Source organism: Zalophus californianus, chromosome 3, assembly GCF_009762305.2.
Source record: "Zalophus californianus isolate mZalCal1 chromosome 3, mZalCal1.pri.v2, whole genome shotgun sequence".
NCBI classification, from domain to species: Eukaryota; Metazoa; Chordata; class Mammalia; order Carnivora; family Otariidae; genus Zalophus; species Zalophus californianus.
This window is the reverse complement of record NC_045597.1, coordinates 64,329,250-64,344,498: the sequence shown is the minus strand read 5'-3', so window position 1 is coordinate 64,344,498 and position 15,249 is coordinate 64,329,250. Positions and strand designations below refer to the sequence as shown.

The following is a 15,249-nucleotide window of genomic DNA, read 5'->3' as shown; positions in this document are numbered from 1 at the left end:
GCATCAGAAAAGAAAAGTGCCTGAGACCAAAGGCTGAGTTAAATGTCCTTCATTTAACTCCTGGGCAAAGGTCAATGAACTGGCAAGGAAATGAGAAAATAGAGCTTGAAAGAGATCCAGAAGACTGTCATTTCAAGACATGTATTTGCTCCAAATTAGTTTCCACTTATGCAGAGTAGTTCAAAAAATGGCTTCCACTGGCTGTTTTGCTAGACTGGGAGTTAGGGCATGTGAATGTGAATTTCCCAAGAACAGAAAAATGAGATACACCCAACAGTAAATGTATTTTATTATTAGCTTATGGTGATTCTATGGGCAGAATGTTGCATTAGAATTGGTAGATTTCATTTCACCATCTGAAAGAGCAATGAATGAAGTCAGTCACATACCACAATGCATGTTTGTTGATCCAGTTAAGCCTCCTTCCTGATTGAAAAATATTAGGCTCAGTTCTAAAAGGCTAGGTTCAGAAGGTAAAGGCTAGCATCCCAAAGGAGTTGCATTGTGCAGTTCTAACACAGGTTTTATTTAGAGGCTAAAATTCAACGATAACATTATCCTGCTTTGGAAATTGTATTAAAGCCATTCTGAGGGGCACCTGGGTGGCTCAGTCGGTTAAGCATCTGCTTTGGCTCAAGTCATGATCTCAGGGTCCTAGGATCAAGCCCCACATTGAGCTCCCTAGGCAGGGAGCCTGCTTCTCCTCCCTTTGCCATTCCCCCTGCTTGTGTTCTCTAGCTCTCTCTATCTCTGTCAAATAAATAAATAAAATCTTTAAAAAAGTAAAGGCATTCTGATCGTCTTGGGCTATTAATATATTTGGAAGATATACTTCCATATATTGACTTCATTTTGCCAATGCTTCTCTTATAATAGGCACTTAATCTACAAGCTTAATTTTTTATTTTTCACATAAAATAATGTTCAGCAATATACTGTAATTATTTTTACCTCCTACTTCTTTTTATTCCAAGTAAATGGAAGTTTTTCCACCAAAATCCAAGCAAGTCAGTCATTTCCATCTGTTTAAGTTTACTTAGATCTAAATATCTTCTTCCTGAAAAATTAGATATATGAATTAGTCATTAAACACCTGGATATTCTGATATACCTCTTTTAAAATTATTCTTTTCTCCTATTTCTTTTTAAAGAATTTATTTATTTATTTGAGAGAGAGAAAGAGAGAGAGAGAACCTGACTGGGGGGAGCAGGAGAGAGAGAAGCAGGCTCCCGGCTGAGCAAGAAGAGCTAGATGTGGGACTAGATCCCAGGATCCTGGGATCATGACCTGACCATTAGGCAGACACTTAACTGATTGAGCCACCCAGATACCCCTATTTTTTTCTATTTTTAATGTGTCTAACTTTCAACGATAAATTGCAACATGTTTATTTTGTAATTGTTAATTTAAATTGTTGAATATTTATTAATAAGTACATTTTGATTAGGACCTGCAGTTAATTTTCTTATAAAATCAAAACTGGAAGAGTAACATTTATTTCTTTCCTTCTTACTCAGAAGGTACTACCCTGATTCACTATTTTCTACTTACATTTGAGCACTACCTCATTGTTTTCTTAGATGCATGACTTCCTTCATTTCAAGGAGCTCTTTTAAATGCTTCTTTGCATCATAAATTTATTTAGATTAAGTTTTTAAAATAGGCTACATTTTTTAGCCTCATCTGAACTGAATTTTTAACCATCTGAATTATATCAGTTTTCTGTGAGCATTATCTGTTTCAATAAAATGCTCTTCTATCTGCTCTCAAATATTAACCTTCATTTATAGCTAGAAATGCAGAACTAGAAAAAAATGCTCTTTTCCAATCCTATGGTGCATTATTATTTTATGTAGATAAAATTTCAAGAATTGAAAAATTGAAATCTCTCTCTTTTGTACAGAAGTACCAAAAAATAAAAATAAAAATAAAATAAACACAGTAGTACATTATAAGGATAATGTATATCCATTTGAAAATTGATTTGGAAAAAATCTGAAACATTACCCATAGGTATATAACTATTTTTCCTCCTCAGATTCCCATTTCAAAAGGAGCAAAGTTTAAGATCCTGATTCTGAATGGCAATTTAACTCTGCTACTTATTAGTTGGGTGATCTTAGGCAAAATATTTCATTTCTTCATGCATCACATTCATTACCTATAAAGTGAGAAATGCAAGAGGACCTGATTCATAGTGTAGTTATAATGTTTACATGGATTATAACTGTAAGCACTGAGAATGCTGTCTGACCCAAAGGAAATGCTGTAAACTTTTTTTTTTTTTTAATGAAATGTACTGTCATTTATTTCCAAATACCTGCCTTCAGACAGGCTTTGGTCCACTTTGACGTTTAGTCTGCTTTAAGGCCAAAAGGAGATAAAGTAAAATAAAGTAAGACTTACATAAAACAAAATCATTCCTTTGATAAAATTCTTCTTTATTATGAAATGAGATGTTTGTTTACACCATTTTGGTGATTCCATGTCCTTTTTTTTATTAAATATTAACCTAGTAGATGATCATTATTGTTATTGCTGCTATGTATGCATTTAATAATATCTAGAAAAAAGCAGTGTACAAAATTCAAATTACTTTATACAAAGTGTTTACAGTTTTATTATTACATGAACTGAAAAGTTTGTAAACTACTGAATTAGAAAAACCTACCTCAATCTATATTTTTCTCGGGCTATTCATTGTAAAACAGCTGGGATGCAGTAGAAATACTCTGGATATAAAATCAGAAGACCTGGATAAAAACCCTTTTTGTTTATCACTTATTTTGTCACAATAAACAAATAACTTAGCTTTTCTTAATTTACATTTTCTTATCTTATAGGTAGAATGTTATTTCTGCTTGGAAAGAGTAACTGGTACAGAACTTGGTATTCCAACCAAAACACCTATAAAATTGTACAAAACACATGAGTCACTATTTTCAGGCATCGAATAAGAGGCAGTTTGGGACAGTGATCCCTGATGAAAGGAAAACAAATGATGTGAGCCTCAAGATTGCCTAATAACTGATCCAACCTTCTTCACTGACACAGAGCAGGGAAATGGAGCCAAACCTAAGTAAGTCTTGCTTAACCAAGAAGACAGAGTCTGAATTTGTAGTTATTGAGGGAGCTGGATTTTGTAGGACACAGGATCCGAGAAAGAGGACCTGTTGAGGGAAAGGTTACCTAAGTCCACGTAAATTTATTCCTTTCTTGGCCAGGGATTAGGCTGAAAAAGCAAAGAGCAAAGCTCTTTGATTCCTAGCAGAGAATGGGTACCATGGGGCAGAAGACTGAATACTGAGAGGCCAGCTGAGCAAGAGGACACAGGAGTTACAGGTCATCCAGAGTAGAAAGTAATTATTGAGGACATTGGCTGTCGGTTGTGACCCCAGAAAGACCATATTTTTTAGTAAGGACCACATCCAAGAGTAAGGGCTGAGCCATAGGACTAAGTTCAAAACAAAATAGATATGCCTTAACAGCAAATGAATCCGAGTCTGACAGGACCAAAATTATCCACCAGCAATTTATCTGTCAAAATAAATTCAACACGTTTTAACTAGTTTGGCATTATCCAGATGCCCTACAGCTATCATATGTGATGTCCAACTTATAATAAAGGATTACTAAATGTGCAAAAGAAAACGCATTGCGACCCACTGTTAAAAGAAAAAGCAGTACGTAGTAACTGACACTTCATGTATTAGAATTAGCACAAGAAAAATATAAAACATAAAGCTGCTATTTTAGATGTTTTCAAGGACTTAAATATGTGGTGATAAGAAGAGATGGGAAAAAACTTGAAAATGTGAGAAATTCAAAATGTAATATAAGATTATGTAAAACATACCTAAAATGTACTGAGTGAGATTTTAATAGATTATAAATGGGAGAAGAAAAGGTCAGTGAGCTTGAAATTGCGTTGTCAGAAATTCTTTGATTCAAAGAACAGATAGAAAAAACAAATTTAAAAATAAGCAGTCTTGGTAAATTGTGAGACAATATTATTTAATATAGAGGTATAATTAGAAGCACAAAGAGGAAAAAACAATAATTAGTCACAATAAATATTTGAATAAATGGCCACATGTTTTCCATATTAAGGAGTTCAGCAAACCTCAAACAAGATAAATATGGTAGAAAATAAAACAGGTACATCATATTGAAAGTGCTGATGACTAAAAATAAATAGAAAAATGTTAAAACTGCAAAGTCAAAAGATTCATTACATATAGTAGGATAGCAAAATAATAGCAATAAGAATGACTATATTTTTGTTATTAGAAACAAAGATAAAGACCAGAAGACAATAGAGAAACATTTTTTAAAGTGCTAAAATGATAAGAAAAAGGATGAACCATCAACCCAAAATTATACAAAAAAACTGAAAATGTTCATTAACAGTCATGAAATAAAATTTCAGATCAACAGAACCAAAAAGAATTCACTACCAGCAGTCTTGTGCTATAAGACATACTAAAAGAAGTTAGTTTGAAGGAACTAATTTAGAGAAAAGGATGAAAAGATCTCAAAACTGTAAATATGTAGAAAATATACATATAAATAAATATATACATACATACATACATAAGTCTTTAATTCTTTCATTTTTTATTTTTTTAAAGATTTTTTAATATATTTATTTGAGAGAGAGAAAGAGAGAAAGGGTGTGAAAGAGAGCACGAGCTGGGGGGAGGGGCAGAGGGAGAGGGAGAAGCACGCTCCCCCCCCATTGAGCAAGGAGCCCACTGTGGGACTCCATCCCAGGACCCTGGGATCATGACCTGAGCCAAAGGCAGACGCTTAACCTATTGAGCCACCCAGGTGCCCCATCACTTTTAAAAAGCATTAAACTATTTAAAACAAAATAGTATTACATATAGTTATATATATATATCTACTAATATATTAATAGATCACTGTACACAGTTACTCACATTTTTTATCTTAAATAGGTATTGAATTTTGTCAAATGATCGATTCTCAATTGTTATAATTATCTATTTGTTTTAGACTGTAAATATAGTAGATTATAATAACTGACTTTCAAAGACTGATCCAGCCCTCTGTTTATAGAATAATCCCGTTTGTCATGGCATATTTTTCCTTTTGTATATTGTTAGATTCTATTTGTTAATATTTTGTTGAGGATTTTTGCATCTATATTCACAAGGAATACTTATTTTGCAGCTATGTTCATAAGAGTCTTTAGTTTTGCTTCTTTGGTCCTACTGTCTTCGGTTTTGATGTCAGTGAAAAGCTGGCCTTATGAAAATGAGTTGAGATGTTTTCTCATCTTCTGTTTTTTCTAGAAGAGATTTTGTAAATTTTTGTAGAAATCACCCATGAAAACATCTGGATCCAGTACTTTTTTTTCAGAAGGTTTTTAGCATGAATTCAATTTCTTTGATCATGAATTCAGTTTTCGACCATGAATTCAGTAGTTATAGGCATAGTCAGATTGTCTAATTTCATCCTGGGTGAAGTTTTGTTTTGTTTTGTTTTGTTTCCAGTTTGTGGATTTGAGAAATCAGTCCATATCATTTCAATTCTAGAATTCAACTATGAGAAAATAAATAATCCCACTTGAAAATAGGAAAAAAGACTTGAACAGATACTTGCCAGAGGATATACAGATGGTAGTAACCATATGAAAAGAGATTCAACATCATTAGCCATTGGGGAAATGCTAATTAAAGTCAGGATAAGCCAACATTACACTGTTATTAGAATGGCAAAAGTTTTTTTAAAAGTGAAAATACCCAAGGGGCGCCTGGGTGGCTCAGTCGTTAAGCGTCTGCCTTCGGCTCAGGTCATGATCCCAGGGTCCTGGGATCGAGCCCCACATCGGGCTCCCTGCTCGGCGGGGAGCCTGCTTCTCCCTCTCCCACTCCCCCTGCTTGTGTTCCCTCTCTCGCTGTGTCTCTCTGTCAAATAAATAAATAAAATCTTTTAAAAAAAAAAAAAAAGTGAAAATACCCAAAAAAACCAATATCATAAGGTTACATAATGTATTATTCTATTACTTTAATATTCTCAAAATGACAAAATCAAAGTGATGGAGAACAGATCAGAAGTTATCAGGGCTTTAAGTTGGGGGAGGGTAAGTCTATGAAGTGATAACATTGGGGGGTTTCTTTGAGATTATGAAGCAATTTGTGTCATCCATCTATCTATCCATCCATCCATCCATCCATCCAAGTTTTCTAGAACTATATATCAAAAAAGAAGATTCCTGTTTTGATAATGTACTGTGGTATTGTAAGAGGCTATCATTGAGGGAAGCTAGTAGATTCAGGGTACGTGGGGACTCACTGAACTATTTTTGCCCTTCATATGAGTCTAATATTTAAAAGAATTACCTGGAAATATAAAGCTTACATAATAGATGAAAATTTGGTAAACTCTGGTACTACAGAATAAACCAAACAAATAAGCAAATAATTAGATACATGGCACAAGGCCATGCTAAATGATCCTCAAAGTTATAGTTTACAAAGCTCCCACTTAAAAGAGAGCTAATCAAATCAGCCCTTTACACAAAAACTTATCATAAACATGAAATGAAGAGTGAAAGAAACATCAGAAGAACACTTTCCTTCTGGCTGTGTTAGGGCCATGTGAAAGAATTTTAGGTAGTCTCTAGAAGCTGAGAGAGATCTTCTGTCAGCATCCACCAAGAAAACAGGAAACTTCACACTATATAGCAAGAACTAAATTCTGCCAACAACTTAAATAGGATCAGAAAAAGATGTAGGTTAGATAAGATTAGATCTCCATTATGATTACCTGGAAATCAGTTAATTAGTAACCTAATTATTGATGTGATTTTCCAATCACATACCCAGGCCTCACCAACACTAAAAAGGAGAGAATTATAAATTAGTGTGTATACCAACATTTTTTTTCATATATAAGAGATATCATACAGTATTTATCTTTGTCTGGCTTGTTTCATTTAGCATAATGTTCTCCAGGTACCTCCACCCATCCACCCATCCATCCATCCTGTCACAAATGGCAGAATTTTCTTATTTTTTAAGACTGAATAATATTCCATTATATATAGAGAGAGAGGAAAAACTCCAGTGGATTTTTATATACTTTCAGGTTTTCATTTAAATGGTTATAATTATGCTACCTCTTTTTTTGGTCTGGCCTGGTTCTAGACTCTTTGACATCCAGTCATCCTCTTTTAATTGTGTTTTAATTTACTTCGTCCTTCTTAAAATATTTCACTGGGAACAGAAACATATTGACCTAATTAGTGTAGAGAAAGAACATTAGTATTAATTACCCATTCTTGTTCTTCCTAAAAGTAAGATCACATTCTCACTTTTTAAAACATGGCCATTTCATGCACAGATAAGGGAATAACCAGTTTAATAAGTTAGTAAATCAGTGATTTCTTTCTACACTTTTTTCCTAAACAATCTCTTACATCTCTTTTCTCCAAGCAAACAACTACACACACATCTCTATCTTTTTCTTTTTAATGGCGTGAGATCATATACATCAAGCTTTGGAAGTTTAATATTAAAAATAATATTAATACAGATGAAAGTCTTTCTCATGTCTATATTATATTTTATAAGAATGCTATATGTCACAATTACCTTATCAAGGTTCACACTGTCTTGAATATAAATAATATAGCATTGAACTTCCTTATAATTTAGGGTTTTTTTTTCACATTTGTTTAAGTATCTCTATATACTAGGTTAGAAATCAGATTTCTGGTCCAAAGGGAGGTGCATTATCTCAGTCATGGGTCCTGATAGCAATACAGGAAATAATTTAATTAATTTAGGGGCAAAAATACTTTATCATAAGAATACTGTGGTTCAGAATGTCATCAGGAATTTTAGAGTCACGAACTTAGAAAAACAATCAGAAAAGTAAGGTAAGGAATAACCAATATCTCATCACAGGTTTGTACATCTTTGAGACTTAAATAATAGGCATTTCATTATTTCTCTGAACTTAAAATTTTACAAATATTAGTGCTAAATGTTAGTGAAAAACCTTTACTATAGCACTGGATTTTAAATCCTACCACTGGCAAGACAAATGACCTCTTGCTGTCCCTGCATATCATATCCATTCTTTTAGGGATCAAATTCCTGTGCAGAAGTATCAGATTGGCCAAGACTTACTACTGTTCTTTAAAAAAATTTCAAGGGGGTATCTGCTGCACTGAAGCTTCTGTGCAGGAGATATGGTCCTAGGTTCCCCTAAATTAAGAAACCCATGCAGATATTGAGGAATCCTAGACAAATTGTCAAAATATACACACATTTTCAATTTTAATAAACACCATCAAATTTCATTCCAGATAAATTTCATCAATCCTCACTCTTATCCAGAATAGATGAGAGAATATTTATTACAGTAAGCACTGAAAATTATCAATTTTTAAACTATTGCCCATGTGACAAAAATGAAAATTATCATCGCATGTTGCAATTTGGATTTTTCTGATTACTTACAAAGACTAACATCTTATATTTATTTTAAAATACTGAGATTTCTGGTAATAAATTTAGCATATTTCTGTATTCATTTTTATTTTCAATTTTAGGGACTATTTTTAGTCTAGGGATGTTAAATCTTTAATTTAATGGTGTGAATATTTTTGAAATCTATTTGATTCTTGCTGATCTCATCCAATGTATTTTCTTTTCCTTAGTTTTTTGTGATCTTAAGATTTGAGAGTGTGCACAGTATTTGTTGAAAAAAAAATCGGTGATTAGAAATGTGTTTACTTGATGTAGTCGAAGAGCAAGAAGATTCTGACCCTTCAGAGAGGCCAGGGGCTCACTATCCACAGGTAATTACACCAATTATAAATCCACCACTAGTACTAACATTTCTAATTATCCAATTGATTGCTATAAAACATTGAATATCTTCTTGCAAAGTTAAAAGTACACTGTTGTTCTACTATCATTGATTGATTAGAAATTATCACTGAAGGAAGCAAGGGCCCTTTTTTAGCCATATTCACATTTATTATCTCACTTAAGTGCTATGAACTTCATGCCATCATTCTACTTTTATATTCTATATTCAACAATATTTGTGGGACAAATATGTTTTTTTCTGGACACTGTTCTAAGTGCTGGGGTAGAGCTGTGAACAAAGCAGGCCGTCTACTTTCATGGGATTTACATTCTATGGGATGAACTTGGTGAAAAGCATAAAAATGGCTGAATATAAAGTAGTTCAGGTAGGTATAAGTGCTATGAAGAATGATAAAGCAGAGAAAAGAAGAACTAAAGAGATGGGTGTGTGGCTGCACACAAAGAGTAGCCAGGGAGAGCCAGCTGAGAAGGTGATTTTTGGGCAGAGACTTGAAACAAGTGAGGGGCGAGTCTTTGGAGGGAAGGCCCTTGCAGGTAGAAAGAGTGGTGAGTACCAAGGCATTAAGTCAAGGCCATGGATCAACGTGGAAGTTGGGTGACTGCAGGACAAATTAAGAGACGGTTGTGGGATGTAGACAGGTCCACTCCAGGTTTTATAGGGTTTTATAGTCATGGTAAGGACTTGTGTTTGTACCTGAGTGACATGGGCAGCCACTGCAAGGTTTTGCGAAATGAGTGACATGATTTGACATGTTTAAAGGGATTGCTTCCCTGCTTTGTAGAGAGGAGACTACAGAGGAAGGGAAGGGATAGAAACCCAGAGGCTATTTAGGAGACTACTGCAATAATCCAGGCAAAATATGGCCAGGGCTCAGAGTGACTGAATAATTCTAATATTTTAATTGAAAGGGCAAAGATTTCAGAAGTCATTTGATTTCACAGACTCTGGTATTTCTTTCTGGGCATATTGTGTGAATACAAAAATTCTAGAAACACAAAGTATGGGTACCACTCTCAGTGCTACCAATTATTAGTTGTGATATCATGAAAAACTTAATTTCTCTGCCTCAATTTCTCCATATACAAAAGGGGTTATTGTAAGGATTAAACTATTAACTATTAAACTATTTATTTAAGTACTTAGAATAGTACCTGAGACACAGAAAGTGCTATGTAAATGTTAGTTTATTATTATGTTTATTTCAGGTAAGACTCACAACAAAATTTCTAGAGAAATCTTTATGGCCAGATTGAATGGTTATTAATCTGTTATATTCTCATAAAGATATTTTCAGACAAATAAAAACGAGTGAGCATAAATCCTTTCAATTAAATATAAGTCAGTGGTTCTAAATTAGGGACACTGTTGTTCATCAGGGGACATTTACCAATGTCTGGAGACATTTTTAATTGTCATGATTTGGGAGTTCCTCCCTTTACACTTTCAACTTCTCTTATAAATATGCATTAGAACATCTGATAACACGGGCAAAGGGCCCTGAAATTAATTTAAAATTAAACCAAGACTGGATTTCCTGCACTCCTGGCAGGAAATTTATCTAAAACATTTGAATACCCAAATATGCTTGAGAGAGGTGGCGGCCACGGGCAGCCCAGGCCCCACAGCCGCCTCAGTCCCGGGGCACGTTGAAATGGTCCTTCTCTTTGCCGATGGCCCTCATGGTGGTCACAGGTCCATCTCGCCAGCATGGTGCTGCACAGTCTTCTCCCTCACTCTTATGAACGGGGCTGTAGGTGAACTCCTCCGTGAGGGTGGATAGCACCGTGGGCTCCCCAATACCGTACTTCTCCTTGGCCCAGGCCAGCTTCTCCTGAATGGCAGCATTGTTGGGCTCTATGTGCTGTGCAAACTTGAGGTTGTTGATGGTATACTCGTGGCCACAGTACACTCTTGTGTCTGGAGGGAGCTGGCCCAGGATCTTAAGCAGAGTTTTGTGCATCTCATCCGCTGTCCCTTCACAGAACTTCCCATAGCCAGCCATGAGCAAGGTGTCACCTGTGAACACAGCAGGAGGCTCAGAGCTGCTGGGCTTGCTCACAAAGTAGCAGATGTGTCTAGAAGTGTGGCATGGTGTTGGCAGTCACTTGACATTGAGAGACTCCACCTGCAATGTGGACAGGTGTGTGCCTTGTGAGTCAGGGCCCAGATCCGGTCGTCACCCCCACATGCCTTCAGCCCAGGCTCCAGCTTGACCAGCTTCTCGGTCCCACCAGCTTGGTCCCAAGAAGCCGACTCTTGAGAAGAAACAGATGCTTACCAAAAGGGAGGCGGTGGGGTGGTAGGGTTACATAGGTGATTCTTTTTTTTTTTTTTTTCAGGCACTTGGTAAACTGAAAGCAAACTTCTTTATTGTACACAGTACAGAATATAACGCAGCTTGGCAGGGGAGGGGAGGGGCAGAGGGAGGGGGAGAGGGAGAATCTCAAGCAGACTCCTCACTGAGCGTGGAGCCTGACGTGGGGCTTGATCTCATGACCCTGAGACCATGTATTGAGCCAAAATCAAGAGTCAGATGTGTAACTGACTGAGCCACCCACGTGCCCCCCTCTTTATTTTTTGAAGTTTTATTTATTAATTTTGGGGGGATGCCAGCAAGTATTCTAAAATGCATAGGACCGCCCTCCACAACAGAGAATTATCTATTTTAAAATGTCAATAGTGCTATCGTTATGTAAACCTGCTGTAAATTCTGGAAACAGATTAGCACAAATATTCAAACTTTTATGTTGGCTTAAAAAGATTTCAGCTGGAAAGCTTTCACACTGTTACACTTCTCTACTTTTCTCCATGTGACAAGCACAAATACATCACTTTCTTCCCTTTCTTCCTTCTTTAAATTTTTCCATCTCTGAAAGGCTTATGCCCAAATTACTGTAGTTTTTAAGATCACAACAGATTCCCTATTTTTAGTATTTAAACTTGGCACTATTGTTAGAGAAAGCTCTTGGAGCTTGAGTTCCTGCTACTTGCAGCCATGGCATATTGATACATCCCAGTCTTTCTGATAAACCTTGAACTTTGTCATGGGATTTGTTTCATGTGTCTTTATACACTCCTATCTAGAGCACATTTAATTTACTATACCAGATCATTCATTTCATTTTGTATGACTTTTCCTTTCATAGCAAACCTTGTTGGATGATGCAGTTGAATTTCTAGGAGAATGGGTGTAAACCTGGATCAGTATCAGACAAATACCTTGAACAGCACTCTGAAATGTACCTGAGGCGGCCTAGCTGGCCCTGCTGTGGCACTCAGGGATGTTTTCTCAGTAAAAGCCATGAAATGAAAAAGAGTTGGAAACCTCTTCCCGGGGCTGCTTTAATCACCTCTCCTTTTTCTTAGTGATAGAGATATATGCTTTTAAGACTCTCATACTTCTCAGATTGTTTGCAGACATTGTCTGTATCTTGTTTGTCATCTCTGGATCTAGGTTACTGACAATCTGAGAACACCAAGGTCTAGGAAACTCCTTCCTTCCTATTTAGGTAAAGACTTTCAATGTGTTCTTCCTTTATTGCTTAAAAGGGGAGCATTCTAACATAAAACTATGAAGCAATCCAGCTGGGTTGACCTTATGCTCTGTGGTAGTTTTTTCCTAGTGCTTCCAGGACAAATGGATCTCAGTAGTGGGCTGAGGCTGAGCTGACTGTGCACATTCCTTCCTTCCTTTACTTAGTGATGTCCCATTGACAGCTTATCACTGGCTGTGGTAGAAGGATTTATGCTATTGACGTTGGCCCATGCTACCAAGCTGGACTTTCTCCTCCAGAGCACCTGCGGCTGCTAGTTTTATCCTCCAAGGAGTCAAGGCTTTTCTCCTTGTTTTATTAGGAACTAGCATAAGGGCTACACAGACTTCCCCATGGTTTCAGGACAAAAGTGTCTGGGAACGTTATTGTCAAGCCTGGAGTTATAGTTAGTTTTAAAGTGGGAGCTCTTACTTTACATGAGGACCATTTTTCCCAGTTCATGAGAACCATGGAGATCCTAGGATCCTAGGATAGTTAAGGTGGATTAAGCAATTCCTTTTTAGTTCCCCTCATCATTGACATACTGCTCGTTTTTCCAGTGCTCTTTATTCTATGACTTCCTTGCTGGGTGGCTTTCATCAGCTAGGTATTTCTGGCAGGTAGATATCCACAGATACATCTCGGAGTAAATATTGTATTTACCCACTTTGCTTGTTTTGGGACCTCTGAAAAATAATGATGGGGTGATTTTGTTACTGCTGTCAGCATTCACTGAAATCACTGGGCTGCACATTTGAATTTGGAGTTACAAATTTTTCAATAATTATATGTTAGTATTTAATTCTGTAGATTTCAAAAACAAAGACTTGAATTTTATGTCATATCTGCTATTGAATATATCTTTGAAAGGATCTTTCCTTTGGGTTTTTGCTTGACATTGTTCTCATCTGTTCTATCAGCTAGGCTATAATTTTTGGTAGATGATTTCATTCAAGGGTATTTGTCTTCTGCCAAGCATGTTTGGTGACGAGAGGGGTATTTCATAAACAAAGCATTTCATATTCCAAATACATGTCTTATAGTGTAGCATTTATGTAAAACCATCTGGGACTCATGTATTACCAGCTATATAAGACTATTTAGGACTTGTGTATCAGTTAGGCTGGTGGCCATGTAGAGATCCTCAAACACTATCCCCAAATCCCATATTTTGATGCTGCTTTCATTAGGAAAATATTTTGGGTTTTCAGATCTTAGTGAAATGCATTTATTTATACATAAATCACATAAATGTAAAAAAAAAAACCATAAAATCAGAACAAATCACATAATAGTTCCCCGAGTTCTTAAGCATAAGCCTGCCTTCCTATCATTTGAATTTTCCATACAGTTATCTACTTTATAAAAGTCTGTAGTAATAATATTTAGGTGCCTCTCATTCAGTAACATTTTGCTCTCAGCTGGAGGCTTCAAGGGGTTTGGTTCTTTTACTTTTATTCTGTGTTCTCTACTTCCAGTGTCTCAGTCATATCAACTCCCTGAGGCTTCCTCAGGTGTCAAGAACTTGTACTCTTCCTGCAGATGGCCTCTCCTGTCTGTGGGCAATAGCTGAGAGCAGACCGCTCAGCTCCTCCAAGATGGGGGCTCACAGCGGGGCTGTTGTCCCTGTGATATTTATGTCTATACCATGGGCAAACCCGCTTTTCTTCATTATAATCTAAGTATCCCTCTAAGTCATTTAAACTCTTCATAAACTTTGTCCTTTATAACACTTTAAAACATTTCTAAATACAGAGTAATAAATGTTCAATGCAAAAGACTTGGCAGAAGTAGAAAAACACCAGAAAAAGTAATACACAAAGCCATCTACTCTTCACCCTTTGGTTCATACATTTCCAGGATTTTCTCATGTCATGGTTTTCATATCTTTTACTTTCACTTATTCTATAGTGAACAATTTCCATGTGATTATGTACTTTTCTTACTATGATTATTTTTTTAAGTTTTTTTTTAATTCCAGTATAGTTAACACACAGTTTTATATTAGTTCCTTGTGTACAATATAGTGATTCAACAATTCTAGCCATTACTCGGTGCTCATCATGGTGAGTGTATTCTCACTGTGATTATTTTTAATGACTATTAACACACTACCTACTGTATACTTTTACCATAACTTTAGCCATGATCATGTGTTGGAATTTGATTTTTTTTTTAAATAAAAAGATTGACGGTTATCCTGGTACATATAGTTTGTTAGAAAGGTGCCTTGAAATTATATTACTGAGCTGGATGAAAACTATTGATATCTTCAGACATTTAAGATATTTTTCCAAATTGTACTCTATATAGGGTGTTACAATACACCCTCCACAATGATTATGAAGGTGCCTACTTTCACCCACCTTGGCTGCTCAATAGAATACTCAAAGAATTATAGTTCTTCATGAATTATTTCCCAAGAGGAAGAAAGTTAAATTTTGCTACTGTGGTTGCAATAAAATACTGGCATATAGCTCTATCTGCATTTAGGTTGGAAACCTAAGGACACGGTGCTTATATTTTAACATGGAAGGCAGGGCTAATGTTTCCAAGAAATGGCCTTCTTGCTAAGTATGCAAAGATCCCCACATTTAGGTGTTTTTTTTTTTCTCTCATACTATGTGTTTTTTTGTGATATTTTTGAAAAATATTATTAGGAATTTTTGCTAAAGTTGTTTTATATAGTTGGTAAGTGGCAGCTTAATGAATGGTGACAAATTATGATAGATCATGCTGATGTGATATTTATATGACTTGGGATATTTTTATTTTAGAATATTTTAATTACCCCAAAAGCATAAAAAATAAAATGCTAGTATAATAAGAAATATGTGATTTCTG

General features: G+C 35.7%; 1 pseudogene; it reads right to left on the bottom strand.

Annotated features, from left to right (window-relative positions):
- Positions 1-10,502: 10,502 nt before the first annotated feature.
- On the bottom strand, positions 10,503-12,737 carry LOC113920436 (annotated as a pseudogene).
- Positions 12,738-15,249: the final 2,512 nt, after the last annotated feature.